The 15,927-nt window shown below is 37.5% G+C and overlaps 1 protein-coding gene across 1 annotated transcript in view; it reads right to left on the reverse strand.

Moving 5' to 3' along the window:
• Positions 1-15,927, reverse strand: part of CNTNAP5 (contactin associated protein family member 5) — an 874,937-nt gene that overhangs the window by 18,887 nt on the left and 840,123 nt on the right. The window lies entirely within an intron of this gene.

Here is a 15,927-nt window from a genome sequence, read left to right on the forward strand (position 1 = left end):
TTCCACCTGTCCGTGGAACTGATTGGTGTGCATGGGTTTTTTATGACAGCATTCAACCTCCTAAAGTATCTTTGAGACTTTATAAAAGATGAACATGCAATAATTTGGGATTCACAGCAAGATCAAATGTCTCATTTTCTTCAAGATTTGTGGTAAGATTACTCAGCATTCCATTTCTTTTTCTTAAAAGAGTCAATTGAACAAACTGCTATGATGCAATTATATAAAACTGCAATGCATAATGAGCCATTATTTTGCTAAGGTGTAATAGTCTTCACATACCGAAATGGTTCCAATGGTTATTTATTAAGATAATGTGTTTGTTTTCTGAAAGGCGGTAGGGACTCTCTCATCTACCAGCATAGATTATAATTTTATTTTGATTCATAAATGGTCAAAGAGCTTCCATCGATCTGTAAGCATGCATTATGGTGGCAACATTAAGAGATATGATAAGGATATGGAAAAAAATGAGAAATTAACCTCCTTTAATAATGCCTTTTCTAAGTTTTGCTCTAACTTTACTCTCCTCCATCAACACCCATGTAAACTTAGCCAACTTATCATCTCTGTCTTTTTAAATAAAAAATGAAATCCTGTATTGTTATGTGGCTGCTGTGACAAATTGCCACAAACTTAAATGACCTTAAACAGCTTAAAACACGTGTGCTATCTTGCAGTTCTGTGCGTTTGAAGCCTGCCATTGATCCATTGGGCTAAAAATCAAGTATCAGCAAGGCTGCATTAATTCTTGACGCTCTTGGGGAATATTACATTTCCTTGCCTTTTCTAGCTTCTAGAAGCCACCCACATCCCATGGCTTCTGCAGACTCCTTCTCTATTTCAAGGCAAACAATGTTACATTTCTCTGTGCCTTTCTTTCATACGTACTTCAACCTATAATTCTCTTCTATCTCCTTCTTTCACTTTTAAGGACCCTTTTGATTACACTGGATTCATCCTGATAATACAGGATTATCTTCCTATTTCAAATACAGCTGATGAGCAACATTAATTATTTTTGCAACTTTACTTCCTCTTTGACACATGGCCTAATGTATTCTTGGGTTCTGAGGATTAGGACGCAGACATCTTTGTGCTCTATAATTCTGTCTACAACTTCAGATCTGAGATTTTATGAGAACTTTCCCAAAAATGATAATGAAAATCTAATAATAATGTGAAGTGTCACTTCTTCAAATATAAAATAACTCTGAGATGTATGAGAAAACTTCTGGCTTCCAAATATTCAAATAAATCTCATACAGCATTGGTATATATTTGCTACTTATTCATGAAAGGATCAAATATGTTTGTTTGTTATGATGAGCATTAAAAGACTGTGTCCCACATAAAGCATCTCACAAAAAAACTTTAATGGACTAGATCCTTTTTGCTGGTGGCAGCAGAACTCAGTGTACCCAGATACAATTCAGAATATGCATTAGCTACAGATTGGTGGTAGAGTTAAAGATCAGAAATATTTAGAGGAAGAGGCAGAAGACAAGGGAAGAGGAGCATAAACTATCATGAGGTTTTTGCATTGTAGGATTTCAGAACATGGAAAGTGACAAGTCATTGTAGTTCTGCCTGAAGGATCTAAGTCAACGTTGCAGCTCTCATTCCCAGGACTCAGTGGGAAAGAAGCCTACATAGTGTCCAGGTCCTTGGAGGACATCACTATAGTGACTGTCATGACACACTCCAGATGTAAGAATAGGCACATAGATAAGTCGGGGGGAATGCCAGCAAATGACATAATGACATTCTCACCTTGCCAGCAAATGACATTCTCACTTTGAATGAAGAGATGTTTTAAATAAAGCCCTATCTCTAGGGAAGTGTGATTCTTCCAGATGTATTATAAGGACAGAAACCTTGAGGTGTTTCTGAAAAGAAATGCAAAGAACAAGAATCCCTGATAGAAGAAAATATTCTCCGCATGATGCTCGAGATCATGATTTCTCAGGTTCTTACACAGATGGAGAGGAAAAAAACAAAAATAAGACAAAAGTTAGAAAGGTTCTAAATGATTTTAGTTTCTTATAATAGCGTTAACTGATATGTAGTATGCTATAATAATTTGATGAAAACAATAATTTTAAAGCTGCAAAATACTCAACATTCACCACTCACTGAGTAGCTACATACAACTGCAATAATTGTTGTCGAATAATTATTTCTATTCCCCTCAAAAGTTCTTCCGGATATGTGTTCTCAACCTTCAAAATTTACAAATGAAGTAACTGGGACTCGAAGAAGTTCAAAGATGTACTGAAGATCACGTAGCAGGGTTGAGATTTAAACCCAAGTCTTTACGATTTTAAATGCCAAACTGTATCTAAGCAATGCAGCCTCCAAAAAGAAAAAAAAAACCCTCCAAAATACCTCCTGTATAGAGTAAAATAATTTTACATAAATTATCTAAAAAAATGGGTTGCAAAAACTGAGGAAAGCACAAGTTATTTTGGTTAAATGCCTCACAGAATTCACTGAACTCTGTATTATATTAAAGACAAATGTATATCCTAATTCATTTTTCTGTTTTTTGGTTAAAATTACATTAGATTCATATGGAGTTAGATGAGGGGACTGTTTTATGTGCTGTATTAGAGAATGGATGTTGAAGACAAACAATAGTGAATATGGCTCCTCAAAAGCTGACAAAATGGGAATACAAGCAAAGGCGACACCACTGAAAAATACCAGTGTTCCCTGTTTTAATTTTATCAAGATTTTCTACTAACATAAAAATCTTATCCAAAAAAAGAATTACAATGTTCAAAAGTCTTGTCATTGCCTTAAGAAACCAAAGGTATCTTGGAAAGAAAAAACAACAGCATATCCAAATGTCTTATTTGAAATCGACTTAGTTTCTCTCACTCAATACATTTTAAATATCATCAAAATATGGTTCTTGATTCTCTTTTGATTTTAGCCCCATGTCCTCCAAGGGTGATGTAAAAACAGCATGAGCTGCTGATAGTTACAGGTTGGAAATTAGGTCGACCTAAGTTGATGAATCATGAACTTGCCCATATGATATCTGTTTCCACATTTCCTCAGTTTTATCTGCTATAAAATAGGGATAATGGTACCTACCACATGAATTTTGTCAGAAATAAATACAATAATATAAATGAAATTTATAGCTCAATAACCATTAATGCATCTTTGGTGTTTTATGTATTTGTTTGGTTTTTGTATATATTTATATTGCACAACATGATGTTTTGATATATGCATACATTGGAGAATGGCTAAGTCAAGCTGTTTAATGTGACATGGGGGATCACCTTATATACCAATTTTGTGTGTTGTGAAAAAACTTAAAATCTACTCTCAGCAATTTTCAAATATATAATATATTGTTATTAACTGCAGTCACCATGATGCACAATAGGTCCCTTGAACTTATTCTCCAGAACTTATTCTCTAGTCTCACTAAATGCTCATCCTTTGACTAACATCTTGCCATAATAAAAGCATACTGTTAGGAGGAGGCTGGGGGGAGTGGTAGTTAGCAGTAATAGTAAAATCTTTCACTCCTCCTACTATTCATCAGTTCCAAACTCTGTTGCCTGGCTTCAGTGACCCTCAACATGCCCAAGTATTGTTGCATTTAGAACTATGTTGTAGATACTAATATGCTTGCTTTGGAACTCTACTACATTTCCACTTACTACTGATTCACAATTGAACAAATGTAGCACTCAAATTTTGAATGACTTAGTTAACTTATTTTAAACTAACATTTTTGGGCATTTAAAATTTGACGTTCTACATTATTTTGCAAACATCTTTATTTCTTGTAAGTAAAGCTACGCTCCTCTATTAAATCTAGTAGACCTGTGATGCCAGAGAAAGTAGCAAAGAGCCAAGCGTAGCCTCAGAATGCACAACACTTTACACATTCGCAATTGTTTTACAGGAAGAGGGTGATAGAGTGAATCCAGGATAATTTTGTGCAGGCAGGTTTGTGTGCGTATGTGTATGTTTTTTTTATATGAAAGAAACACGAAAAGATCAGCAATTTGCTAAAAACAGACATTGCTCTACATTGTAACGTGAGATTTTCTATGTGTAAAAAGTTATTTATGACACTTGAATCCTGAAGTGTAACAACACAAAACCATACAGACCCATACAACAGGGGCTTATAAGAGTAAGATGTTGTATCAAGGTAAAATATAATTAAGCGGAATCAATGTTAATGGAAGGTATGAGAAGTATATACAAGTAAAAATTTTTCCCTCTGGAGTTCATTGTAGCTTTCAGGTAAGGGACAAACGGTTTGAAAACTTAACTACAAGGAGGACCCAAATTCTAAGAAATAAATAAATCTTTCAATCCTGAAAGAGGATTGTCAAATTTAGTTAAACACACACGCACACACACACACACACACACACACACACACACACTTGGCATTTGCTTACTGCTTTTATGTTTATCTTAGTATGCTCATTTGTATGTCCTATGTAAATATTTTTCCCTATAAAGTGAGAAAGTGAGATAATTATGCAAAACTTCCAGTTTGGAAAGACAAAACACATAAGGTCATGTAATTGTTTAAAGTAAATTAATCAGTCCAAGGCCAATTCAGGCCTGAAACCTAGGTTTCACGGCCATAGCCCCCCTCCACTCTTTTTTTTCTATTATGCTATGCTTGACACTTTTCTGTATGTATGGATTGCTGATAAGCTAAACACAATTTTATTTCTCTAGCCTGACTTAACAGCCATTCACTCACTAACACCCAGTCTCTCAGCTACACATCCAACCTGTCTGCTGTGTATGATCTGAGCTAACTTGCTCAGACATGATTCTCTCTGCCTGGAAGACCGTTCTGTCCCTTTATGACCTGGATAACTTCTGTACCTGCTCTGCAAAACATACCTCTAATTATTGGCCACCTAGACACAGCTCCATGTTTGATGGTGGACTTACAATGACTAGCAAACACATTCCTCCTATCTCTGTGAGCTTTCAATCGTTTTGGTGGATTAATTTAGCAGACCAGCAAAGATTTCAGGCAATACATCTTATAGTAGAGGGAGATCATTATGTCCATGGAAACATAAGAGACCCCTGACAAATCTAGGGTAACAGTGTTCAAACTGAGAATGCAAAAGAACTTTCAGGAAAATGTACTAACATGTATATTTATGGTTCTCTACTCATTCGGAGGGTGTGGTTGGGGATGGTGTGCAAAAATCTGCAATTTAAAGAACACATTTTCAGGTAATTATGATATAGATAGTTCGTGGAACACATTTTGAGAAACACTGATTTAAAAAAGATTGCTTGGAATAAATATATTTAAATAAAGTCTTAAATGATGAATAGAAGATGGTTACACGTTTCAGGCACTAAACAAAACCTTTACAAAGTAAGGAGGGAAGTAGTGCGTCACATTTAAGACACTGAAAAATGAAGTTAACTCTGTCTGAAATAAGGCAAAAGATGACACTGAAGAGATAGGTAGGAGTCAGAGCAAGTTAAGAACTTCCATATTCCTAGCCAGGCATGGTGGCTCATGCTTGTAATCCCAGAATTTTGGGAGGCTGAGGCATGTGGATCACCTGAAGTCAGGAGTTCGAGACCAGCCTGACCAACTTGGTAAAACCCCGTCTCTACTAAAAATACAGAAATTAGCTGGACATGGTGGCACACACCTGTAATCTCAGCTACTTGGGAGGCTGAGGGAGGAGAATCACTTGAACCTAGGAGGCAGAGGTTTCAGTGAGCTGAGATTGGGCCGCTGCACTCCAGCCTGGGTGACAAGAGCAAAACTCTGTCTCAAAAGAAACCAAAAAAAAAAGAACTTCCATATTCCTAAGGCATTTTGCTTAATTCTATTAGGCTGCCTTTGCTTTGCCATTTTGTCTGTCCTCCCCTTCTTGCTTTAAGAAAGGCTGTCCTTTTCAAGACTTCATTCACATCAACCAGAACACAGTGTCCAATACAGAGTACGTGTCAAGCCAGTATTAGTAAAATAAATTAGTGAATGAAAAAACAAATATCTCTTAATATCATCAATAATGGCATCTAATCAGTGATATTTGTGTGTGTGTGTGTGTGCATGCATTTCAAACTTCTTCATTCTTGACCTTGATAAACATATTTTCTTTACTTTTACATCCACAGCATGTTATCCAGAACTCTATCTTTGATGAAGCAAGCCAATTTCTGATTAGAATTCCATTAATATTTCTTACAACTTTGCCAGGAGTGCACAGGGAATATTTCTCTCCGTTATTCTCAGCATTTTGATACCTAAAACTAAATGAACTGTTGATATGGAACCGGAATGGCAATGCAAGCCTGGTTGCCACACATCACGATGTCTGTTGTGTTTACAGTGATGCCACAAGCCTTACAAGGCACGGCCCATGCACCGACTCTTCACAATGCCCATTGGCCTTCCCCCAAGCATTGTATGACAGGCTCCTTTTTTTCAGGTGCCAGACTGAAAGTCCTTTCCTCACAGAGGACTTCCCTGGGCACCTTCCTAAGGAGCAGCCCTCCCTCCTCCCACTGTCTGATTCTCTACCACTAAAAACGTTGATTTCCCTTCTGATTTTTTCACTAACTTCATAATTGCATGTGTGTCCATGTGTGTGGTTATTGAGTCTTCCTTTATGTATCACTCTAGATCATGTTTCATGAAGAAAGGGTTCCTGTTTTGCTTATAACTAACCACCTATTTCTCTATTTTTTTGAGACAGGGTCTTGCTCTGTCACCCAGGCTGGAGTGAAATGGTAAGATCATGGTTCACTGCAGCCTCATCCTCCCAGGTTTGAGCAATGCTCCCACCTCAGCCACCCCAGCCACCCCAGTGGCAGGGACTACAGGCACATGCCACCACACCTGGCTACTTTTTAAAATTTGTTGTGGAGAAGGGGTCTCACTATGTTGCCAAGTTGGTGTCAAAATCCTGGGCTCAAGCCATCCTCCCACCTTAGACTTCTAAAGTGCTGGGATTACAGATGTGAGCCACCATACCTGGCGTTACTTCTTAGCAAAGTACCTTGGACACAGAAGTTGGGAAATAAATGTTTTTGAATGATCAAATGGGTCGACATTGCATAAGGTCTGGCACTTCACAGGTCTTCCATGAGTCTTCTTGTATAAAAATGCACACATACTGACAGATAAAAGGATGAAGAAATAGATAGATAGATGATAGATAGATATTAATGATACAAGAAGTAAAAAAAAAAAAAACAAGTCAATTCGGTAAACAAACCTTCTATAGATAGATAGATGATAGATAGATATTAATGATACAAGAAGTAAAAAAAAAAAAAACAAGTCAATTCGGTAAACAAACCTTCTACCATTTGAGAATTCATTATTTCAACTGAACAACTAACTACCTGGCTAAATTAATTTTTCACTTTTTAATTGGGTTTCTTGATAACATGCATTATGTAAAGGCCCCTGGATGGATGTAAGACAGTGAGTGCTGAATCAGTAAAACCTTAGCTACATATCCAAATTAAAAACTCCTAGGTATTATACTCCTAATGCCAATTCTGCTTATTTTTATATAAAAATCACTTTGTTGGCATTAAGACTGGGACTTGAAGGCCAGGTGCTTTGGCTCACTCTTCTTATAATCCCAGTACTTTGGGAAGCCAAGGCAGGAGGATTGCTTGATCCCAGGAGTTCAAAACCAGCCCTGGCAAAATGGCAAGACTCGTCTCTATAAAGAATTTAAAAATTAGGCAGGTATGGTGGTGTGTTTCTGTAGTCCCAACTACTCAGTTGGCTGAGGCGGGAGGATCACTTGAACCTCGGAGGTCGAGGCTGCAGTGAGCCATGGTCAGGCCATTGCATTCCCACCTCGGTGGCAGAGCAAGATTTTGTCTTTAAAAAAAAAAGTAAAAGAAAAAAGAAAATAAAAAACAGCAGGATTTGCACGTTGATATAAAATCTCATTTCTTTGGGACTGAAAGAAACAAAAATAATTCCTCCTAGGTTGTTCATTATTTACTTGATGTGGAGTCAGAATAAATGACTCATGTGTACTGGTTTACACCTATGTTGTTTACTTTATTAAAGGAAATGAGCAAGACAAGGGTACTGCATATTCCAAGAGAGGTTTTTTTAGCAAAGCTTAAAATTAATCATAGAAATATATCCTACTTCAATGAAGAATTATAAGTTGTGAAGTTAAGAACACCAAAAAAATGTAAAAGCCATGCTGGGCATCTTCAGTGACTTAATATTTTCTACTTTTTATTACAGATGTAAGCATATTGCAAATTTTATTTGTTAAAAGTCTTTCTAAAACAAGTAACAGAAAATCCAAATATAAGCCCTGTTGGTAAAGGAAAGGGAGTCAAAATGGATGCTGGGTAGGCAACCAACAGTCAGTTACACACATGTAAGCCAATCTTTGAAAGCCAAGTGAGATTTTTTAACACATATGTAATAAAACACATATGATATATGTGTTTAAAATGTGGTCATTTTTGTTGAGTTATATCTAACTGCTATACATATTCTGATGTCTAATATATATATGTAATTTTATCATATACATTTTTATGAAATACACATTTTACAATTTAAAAGTCAGTTATTTCTGATGAGTCACATACTGGCCTCTATAAAGATCCAGAGAGCCTAAGTTGAATGACCTAAATTTGGCTGTTATCAATTTGTAACAGTGGAACTATTCTCTGCGGACTGGAGTCCAGTCAAAAAAAAAAAAAATGGTCCCACAGGTGACCATTATATACAGTATCCAGTGCTGCTTACCTTTTTGTGTTTTTTAGTGCCAAGGCTCCTGCATTCTGATTCTAACCTGTAGCAGGTTATCTCATACTACAAGGCAATATTACATTCCACTCAAGATGCCCTTTGTAGTTATTTCTCCATAATAATACTAGGAGACACTAATTATGGAGCTTCTACCAGGTTAAGTGGACCATCATGCAGAGAAATGGCATACAATAGCATTAAGACTTGGAAAGACAGCACACTGCTTTGACAACAAATTTTAAAGGTCATGGAACTACCATAGTTCTTATTAAGATCGCTTTACCCAGTTTCAGCTTGTGTGGTCAGTTTTACCATCCTGATGTACTGAGTAAAATGAAGACTGTTTGCATAATGTTTCTCACAAATCGATCTCTAATGTGCACTAAATTCTACTTTAAGGGCCTGATGACACTGGACCATCTTCTGTGTTACTCTGCCCATTTTAAAGCAAAGAAATGGAAACAAAAGAGGTTAAATAAGGTGCCCAAAATAGCAGCCAGAAAGTGACAGAGCTGAGATTTGAACCCAGCCTCTGTGAACCCAGTTCCAGCCTGTAGGATGGTACACTGGCTTCCTTTTGTAATTGTTAATGCTCCCAGTGAATGAATCATTAAATTATATTCCATATACTGTTCTCATAATTTAGCAATCATTTTCCCCCCAAACTTATTAACCTTCTTCAGCAAAGTTTGCCCATCCCAGAGAGTCAAACACCCTTCCTTCCTAATGAAACAAGTTGGTAAATGACTGGCAACCTAATAAGGTAATAATGCATGATGATTTCTTACTGTGCTCTTCTTCAAGACAGCATATTTATATTTTAAAAGTCTTCAATGCCTTCATGCAAAGAAAAAACATATTTCTGGGATTTCTGTATAGCAGGCATTTTGAAACTAGTGTGTTTTGCAGCCCGCTTCAAATCACACCACAAATTCAATTCAATAAATACTAATTGAGGTTGAACTGAGAACAAAACATTGGATATTGTGTCTGCATAAAGGCTGCCTGCTTAGCTCTTCAAGCAAGCATGCCACAATTACAGTATAGCACTCACCAGTAGGGCTTGGCCCAGTCCAGAAGCCTCCACCTGCAGAAAACCTCCTGCCCAGCTCAGTTTAAAGAGAATGGTCCCTTCTCTGCATCCTACTGAATTCTTTATCTAGAGCTCTTGCCTCAGAACTCATGTTATGCTTTCTTGTTTTGTCTCTTGAATTTTTTTCTTTGCTACATGATGAGGTGGCTGCCAGTATAATGGAGCTCAAACTGGTTTCAGTGACCCAGATGTGAGCAAACATAAATTCATCCACTGACTTTTCTGTAGGGCAAGGAACCCCTAAAGGATTGTCCAGCTCACAGAGTCATCAGTTCTTGGGAATTTATATCATTGTTATTCTAGTACAGCTGTTGATTTTGCTATAATGGTAGCATTTCCTTCCCAGTTTCTCCATCTGATTCCAGAAAGTACAAAAACATAAATCATCCTCATAAGTTAAATTTACATTTGACTGCATATATCAAGAAGAAAGCAGTGGCTCAAACAAAATCAGAGTTTATTTCATTTCCGGTTAATGAGAAGTCTGATATTAGGCAGTCCAAGGTTAGTATCTTGCTTCTAGATCATCAGAGGCCCAGAATTCTTTCTAGACTTATACTTCCCTCTCCATAGACTGTAGCCTTAGATAGTCTTAATGACTTTAGAAGCTCTAGCCATCGCCCCTATGTTCCAGGGAGAAGAAAGCAGGGAGGGTGAAGGGCCCATATTTGTGAAGCTGGGCCATTTGGAAAACTCTGGTGACTTCTGCTTTTAGTATGTGGTCCAGGACAATGTCACATGGCCATTCTTAACTCAATGGAGGCTAGGAAATGTACTGTTTCTAATTGGGAATATTACTCCCTCAAAACAAAAACAACAAACCACAAACACCACTGTATTTAATTAAGAAAAAGATAGTGAATATTGAATGTTGGATAGGCAGTCCCTGCCTCAACTCTCTTCTAACAAATAAACTTTCTTCTTCTCTAAACCTGCCTTCAACTAAATATGTACACAGTTTCCTCTTTAGAACAGGTTGTTATCACCAAGGAATCAGACTTCCAGGGTTCAACATTAACATTGTATCCTTGGACAGATTACATGATATCTTTTGGGCTCAGTTTTCTTATCTATAAAATGGGGATGAATATAGTGCCTGCATATTGTAGATCAAAAAAGACAGTAATCATCATCGCCATCATGCCCTTCACCGAGCGATGGGGTCTATTTCCCTTCCTCTTGAATCTGAGCTGATTTGTGACTGCTTTCTCCACTAGAAGACATTGAAAATTATTCCCTGCCAGTTCTGAGACTAGCTTTCAAGAGGGCTGGTACTTTCTGCCTACTAGAGAGACTGTGGAGAGGTCCTCAGACTAAATGGAGCAAGAAAGGCCAACTGAGCTCAGCCTTCCAGATACCCCCATCAAGGCACCCAGCATGTGAGCAAATTCGTTTAGATCCTCCAGACTATCCCAGCCACTAGCCATATATCACCTAGTGACTGAGACTTAGTCAATGTCACAAGTAGCTGAAGAACTCTAGTAGGTTCCACCTAACTTTCTAACCCACAAAATGGTGAGATATTGTAAAATGGATACTGGTTTAAGCTATTAAATTATGATATGGTTTAATACACCACAATAGATTCCACCACATACTTTTTTTGTGAGCATTAAATGTAATAATGAAGGTAAAGCTCTTTTTAGCTCATTGCTTGGCACATGGTAAATACATAGCACTAGTTTATACATTATGTTCTAAGATCTAACATGTCTGTCTGTAGAAGGAGACCCCCCACCCATGTATGTCTCTATACACTTACCAGCTCATAACTAAGGCTGTTCTAATTAGTCTTTCAGCTAGCATTTTACTTTGATTCAGCTATTTTTATTACTCCTTCAACCTTCCTGCACTAATGTATTGTCTATCTAAGATTAGAAGCTCTGTGAAATGGGGTTTATGCCTTATATGCCTTTAGTTAAGGCTACATCACATAGTGGAATAAATATATTTTTGGCATCAAGCAAATCTGGCTTTGCACACCAGGTCAGCCAATTGACGAATGGATGGTGACTGTTATAGTTTAAATTTGCTCTGAAGCAGATACCAAGGCAGGCATTAGAGTGCAGGTAGTTTATTTGAGAAGTGAAGAAAGCACTGACAGGGTGGTGGCAGAGATAAGGAGGGGAAGAAAACATTAAGGGAACCAACCAGCACTGGACAACGAGAGCTTAAACTCACTAGGAAAACTCCAGGAGCCAATGAAGAACACAATCAGACTTATCTCTATGGATGGTGAGGGAGCTAAGATATTAATGCATCAGCTCACATTATAATTGGCTGAAAATAATTCCCAGGAGGAAGCAAAACCTGGGCACTTCCGGATTGCCATACAGATAGGGAAAACAAGCTTCTATGACCAGAGAAAGATTTTAGCAAAATTTCAGGTGTGGAGGTTGTAACTGAGCTGGCATTGAAGTGGTAAAGGCAGGGGCTATGATAGAGCACCAACAGCATGTACTAGACAAAGCTTGGACAAGATACTGAACATTGGTTTTCTCACCTCTCAAATCAGGATAAAAATAATAAATCTAAAGAGCTGTTCTCCTGAAATCTATGTATGTTATTTCTAATACTCCCAAAGTTCTACCCCTATAGAATTTACAGATATAAGTCAATAGAGTTGGATAAATAGCTTCAGTGAAATAAATGCCAGTTGACTAAAACTCAGTAATTCTTCTAAAAAATGACAGTATATGACTGTCTTTGAAATATTTATTCCCAGCATCCTAGCACATATAACAGTGGTGATAATACTGTCTTGGTTTAAATCACTCAAATACTTTAATAAAACCAAAATAAATCACTGATCCAGAGGGCAACAAACCTTATCTGAAATGATAACAAAACCCAAAAGCACTTGCTACTATTTTTATCATAGCAATTATTGGCATTAGCACTAACAGACAAGAAGTGTGTTTGCATTTTAGTTTAATCAATAAACACCAGCTATATCATAAAGGAGCACTTGAGTGAACACCTACAAAAATACTTTACGCTAAAATCAAAAGCATAAAATTTAGAAAAGAGCTTAGAAAAGAGCTCTCTAGGAAAAGACAAGGAAAATGCTATATTTAAGAATCCTATCTCACTCCATATTCAATAAATGGCACTGGGATAGCTGGCTATCTATACATAGAAGAATGAAACTGGACCCCTACCTTTCACAATATACAAAAATTAACTCAAGGTGGATTAAAGATTAAATGTAAGACTCAGTGTGGTAGCTCAAGCCTGTAATTCCAGCACTTTGGGAGGCTGAGGCAGGCAGATAACTTGAGGTCAGGAGTTGGAGACCAACATGGTGAAATCCCGTCTCTACTACAAATACAAAAATTAGCCAGGCATGATTGTGCATGCCTGTAGTCCCAGCTACTTGGGAGGCTGAAGCAGGAGAATCACTTGAAACCTGGGAGGCAGAGGTTGCAGTAAGCTGAGATTGTGCCACTGCACTCCAGCCTGGGTGCCTGGGTGACAATGCGAGATTCTTTCTCTCAAAAAAAAAAAAAAAAAAAAATTAATGCAAGACCTCAAACTATAAGAATCCTAGAAGAAAAGCTAGGAACACCATTTCAGACATTAGACTTGACAAATAATTTATGACCACATCCTCAAATCCAATTGCGACAAAAACGAAAATTGACAAATGTAACCTAATTAAACTAAAGAGCTTCTGCACAGCAAGAGAAATCAACAGGGTAAATAACCTACACAATGGGAGAAAATATGTGCAAACTATGCATCTGACAAAGGTCTAATATTTAGAATTTATAAGAAACTTAAATCAGCAAGCTAAAAACAGCTAACCTTACTAAAAAAAAAAAGGGCAAAGGACATGATCAGACATTTCTCAAAAGAAGACACACAAGTGACAGACTTATGAAAAAATGCTCAACATCACTAATAGTTAGAGAGATGCAAATCAAAACCACAATGAGATACCATCTCATATGAATCAGAATAGCTATTATTAAAAAGTCAAAAAACAACAAACGTTGATGAGGCTTGGAGAAAAGAAGTTTATTCACTGTTGGTAGAAATTCAAATTAGTTCAGCCACTGTGGAAAGTAGTTTGGAGAGTCCTCAAGGATATTAAAACAGAACTACCATTCAACACAGCAATCCCATTACTAGGTATATATTAAAAAAGAAAATAAATTGTTTTACCAAAAAGACACATGCGCTCATATGTTCGTTATAGCACTATTCACAATAGCAAAGACATGGAATCGAACTACATGCCCATCGATGGTGGATTGGATAAGAAATATGTGGTACATATACGCTATTGAATACTATGCAGCCATATACAGAATGAAATCAAGTCCTTTTCAGCAACATGGATACAGCTGGAGGTCATTATCCTAAATGAATTAACACAGCAACAGAAAACCAAACACTGCGTGTTCTCACTAATAAGTGGAAGCTAAACATTAGGATGGATAAAAAGATGGCAACAATAGACACTGAGGACTATTAAAAGGGAGAAAGGGTTAAAAAACTCACTGTTGAATACTATACACAATACTAGGTGATGAGATCAATCATATCCCAAACTTGAGCATCATGCAATATACCCAAGTGACAAACCTGCACATGTACCCTCTGTATTTAAAATATTATAAAAGTTAAAATTATTAAAAAAGAAAAAGAAACCAATCTTCTTTAAAAAAATCATTGATGACTTCTCATTGCATTTTAGATAAAGCAAAACAAAAAACAATCCTGGATTTTCAGGTCTTGGACTTTCCTGTCTGTCCCATTCCACCTCCACTGCCTGACTTTACAGGGCCTGGCTCTGCAAGACCAGGCTGTACATGGGGTCTCCCATGCCAGGAATGAAAATGTGGTAAAACAGAGAGAATAGGAGGCATGAAGTTTTTTTTCTGCCAAGTTTTCTTTCTAGACTGAATTTCACAGGAGTTCTTTCTTTCATCTTCATTTTCAGATTCCCCAGCTATAATTGCCTCCATATGGCACCTAAATATTTAGCAGTCACTGCGCACTAAGCAGTGTGTGTAAAAGCATATAATACATACATACACAGTTATTTAATCATCAAAACAACTCTGGTAGGTTGCAGTGATGATTCCTGGTTTTCAGATAAGAAAACTGAAGCCAGATAAAGGGAGGAACTTGCCAGGGTCTCAGCTACCTGTGGTTGAGCCAAGCTTCAGGCTCTGTCTGTCCAATGTCAGATCTCAAACTCTCACAATCGTACTGTCCTCCCCCTGTCACCTATGGAAGTGTCAGCTCTTGCTGCCAGATGTGTTTCTACTGATGCTTAATAATAAGCATCTCCCTCCCAAAGGAACAGAAATGAATTAGAGACAGGCAATATTTGGGGAGCAGGGAGGAATGGCTAACTATAATAGAAAAGTATGTTAACCCATCCCTCACCATCTATGGAAGCCCTGGTTAGAAGGGGTTTTTATATTACTTATGACCACTGAAGATGTGTGTCCAAGAGATATAGTAAGCTGAAATCTGAATTCAGTGCTCTTCAAGTTTATTGACATGTTGAGATGCAAACTGCAATTGCTAATAACTTAGATGTAACTTGTAGAATTCTAGAGTTTCCAGAAGCAGAGCACAAAGAAAGATACATGTTTAGTACCTTATTTACAGAGAAGGGAGCCATTTTTTTCTGATGTACGTCTAGATGACTAGGTGCAATTTCAGAACGGAAACCTCCACTGTATGAGTCTGGGTTCTCCAGAATAACAGAACCAATATGATTATATAAACACATGGTATAAGGAATTAGCTCACATGGTCATGGGGGTGGAAAAGTCCCCACACCTGCAGTCAGCAAGCAGGAGATCCAGGAGGTCTGAGGGTGTCAATTCCAGTCCTAAAGCTAGATGGCTGAATCACCAAGAGAGTTAATGTTTCTGTTTCAGTCCAAAGGTAGAGAAAGACCAGTGCTCCAGTTTGAGGGCAGTCAGCAGGAGTTCCCTCTTACTCAGCCTTTTGATTCTATTCAGTAATCATCACCGATTGAGTGAAGCCCACCCACACTGGGGAGGGCAATCTGCTTTACTTATTTACCAATGCT

The sequence above is a fragment of the Pongo pygmaeus genome, chromosome 11 (genome assembly GCF_028885625.2).
Source record: "Pongo pygmaeus isolate AG05252 chromosome 11, NHGRI_mPonPyg2-v2.0_pri, whole genome shotgun sequence".
Taxonomy (NCBI): Eukaryota; Metazoa; Chordata; class Mammalia; order Primates; family Hominidae; genus Pongo; species Pongo pygmaeus.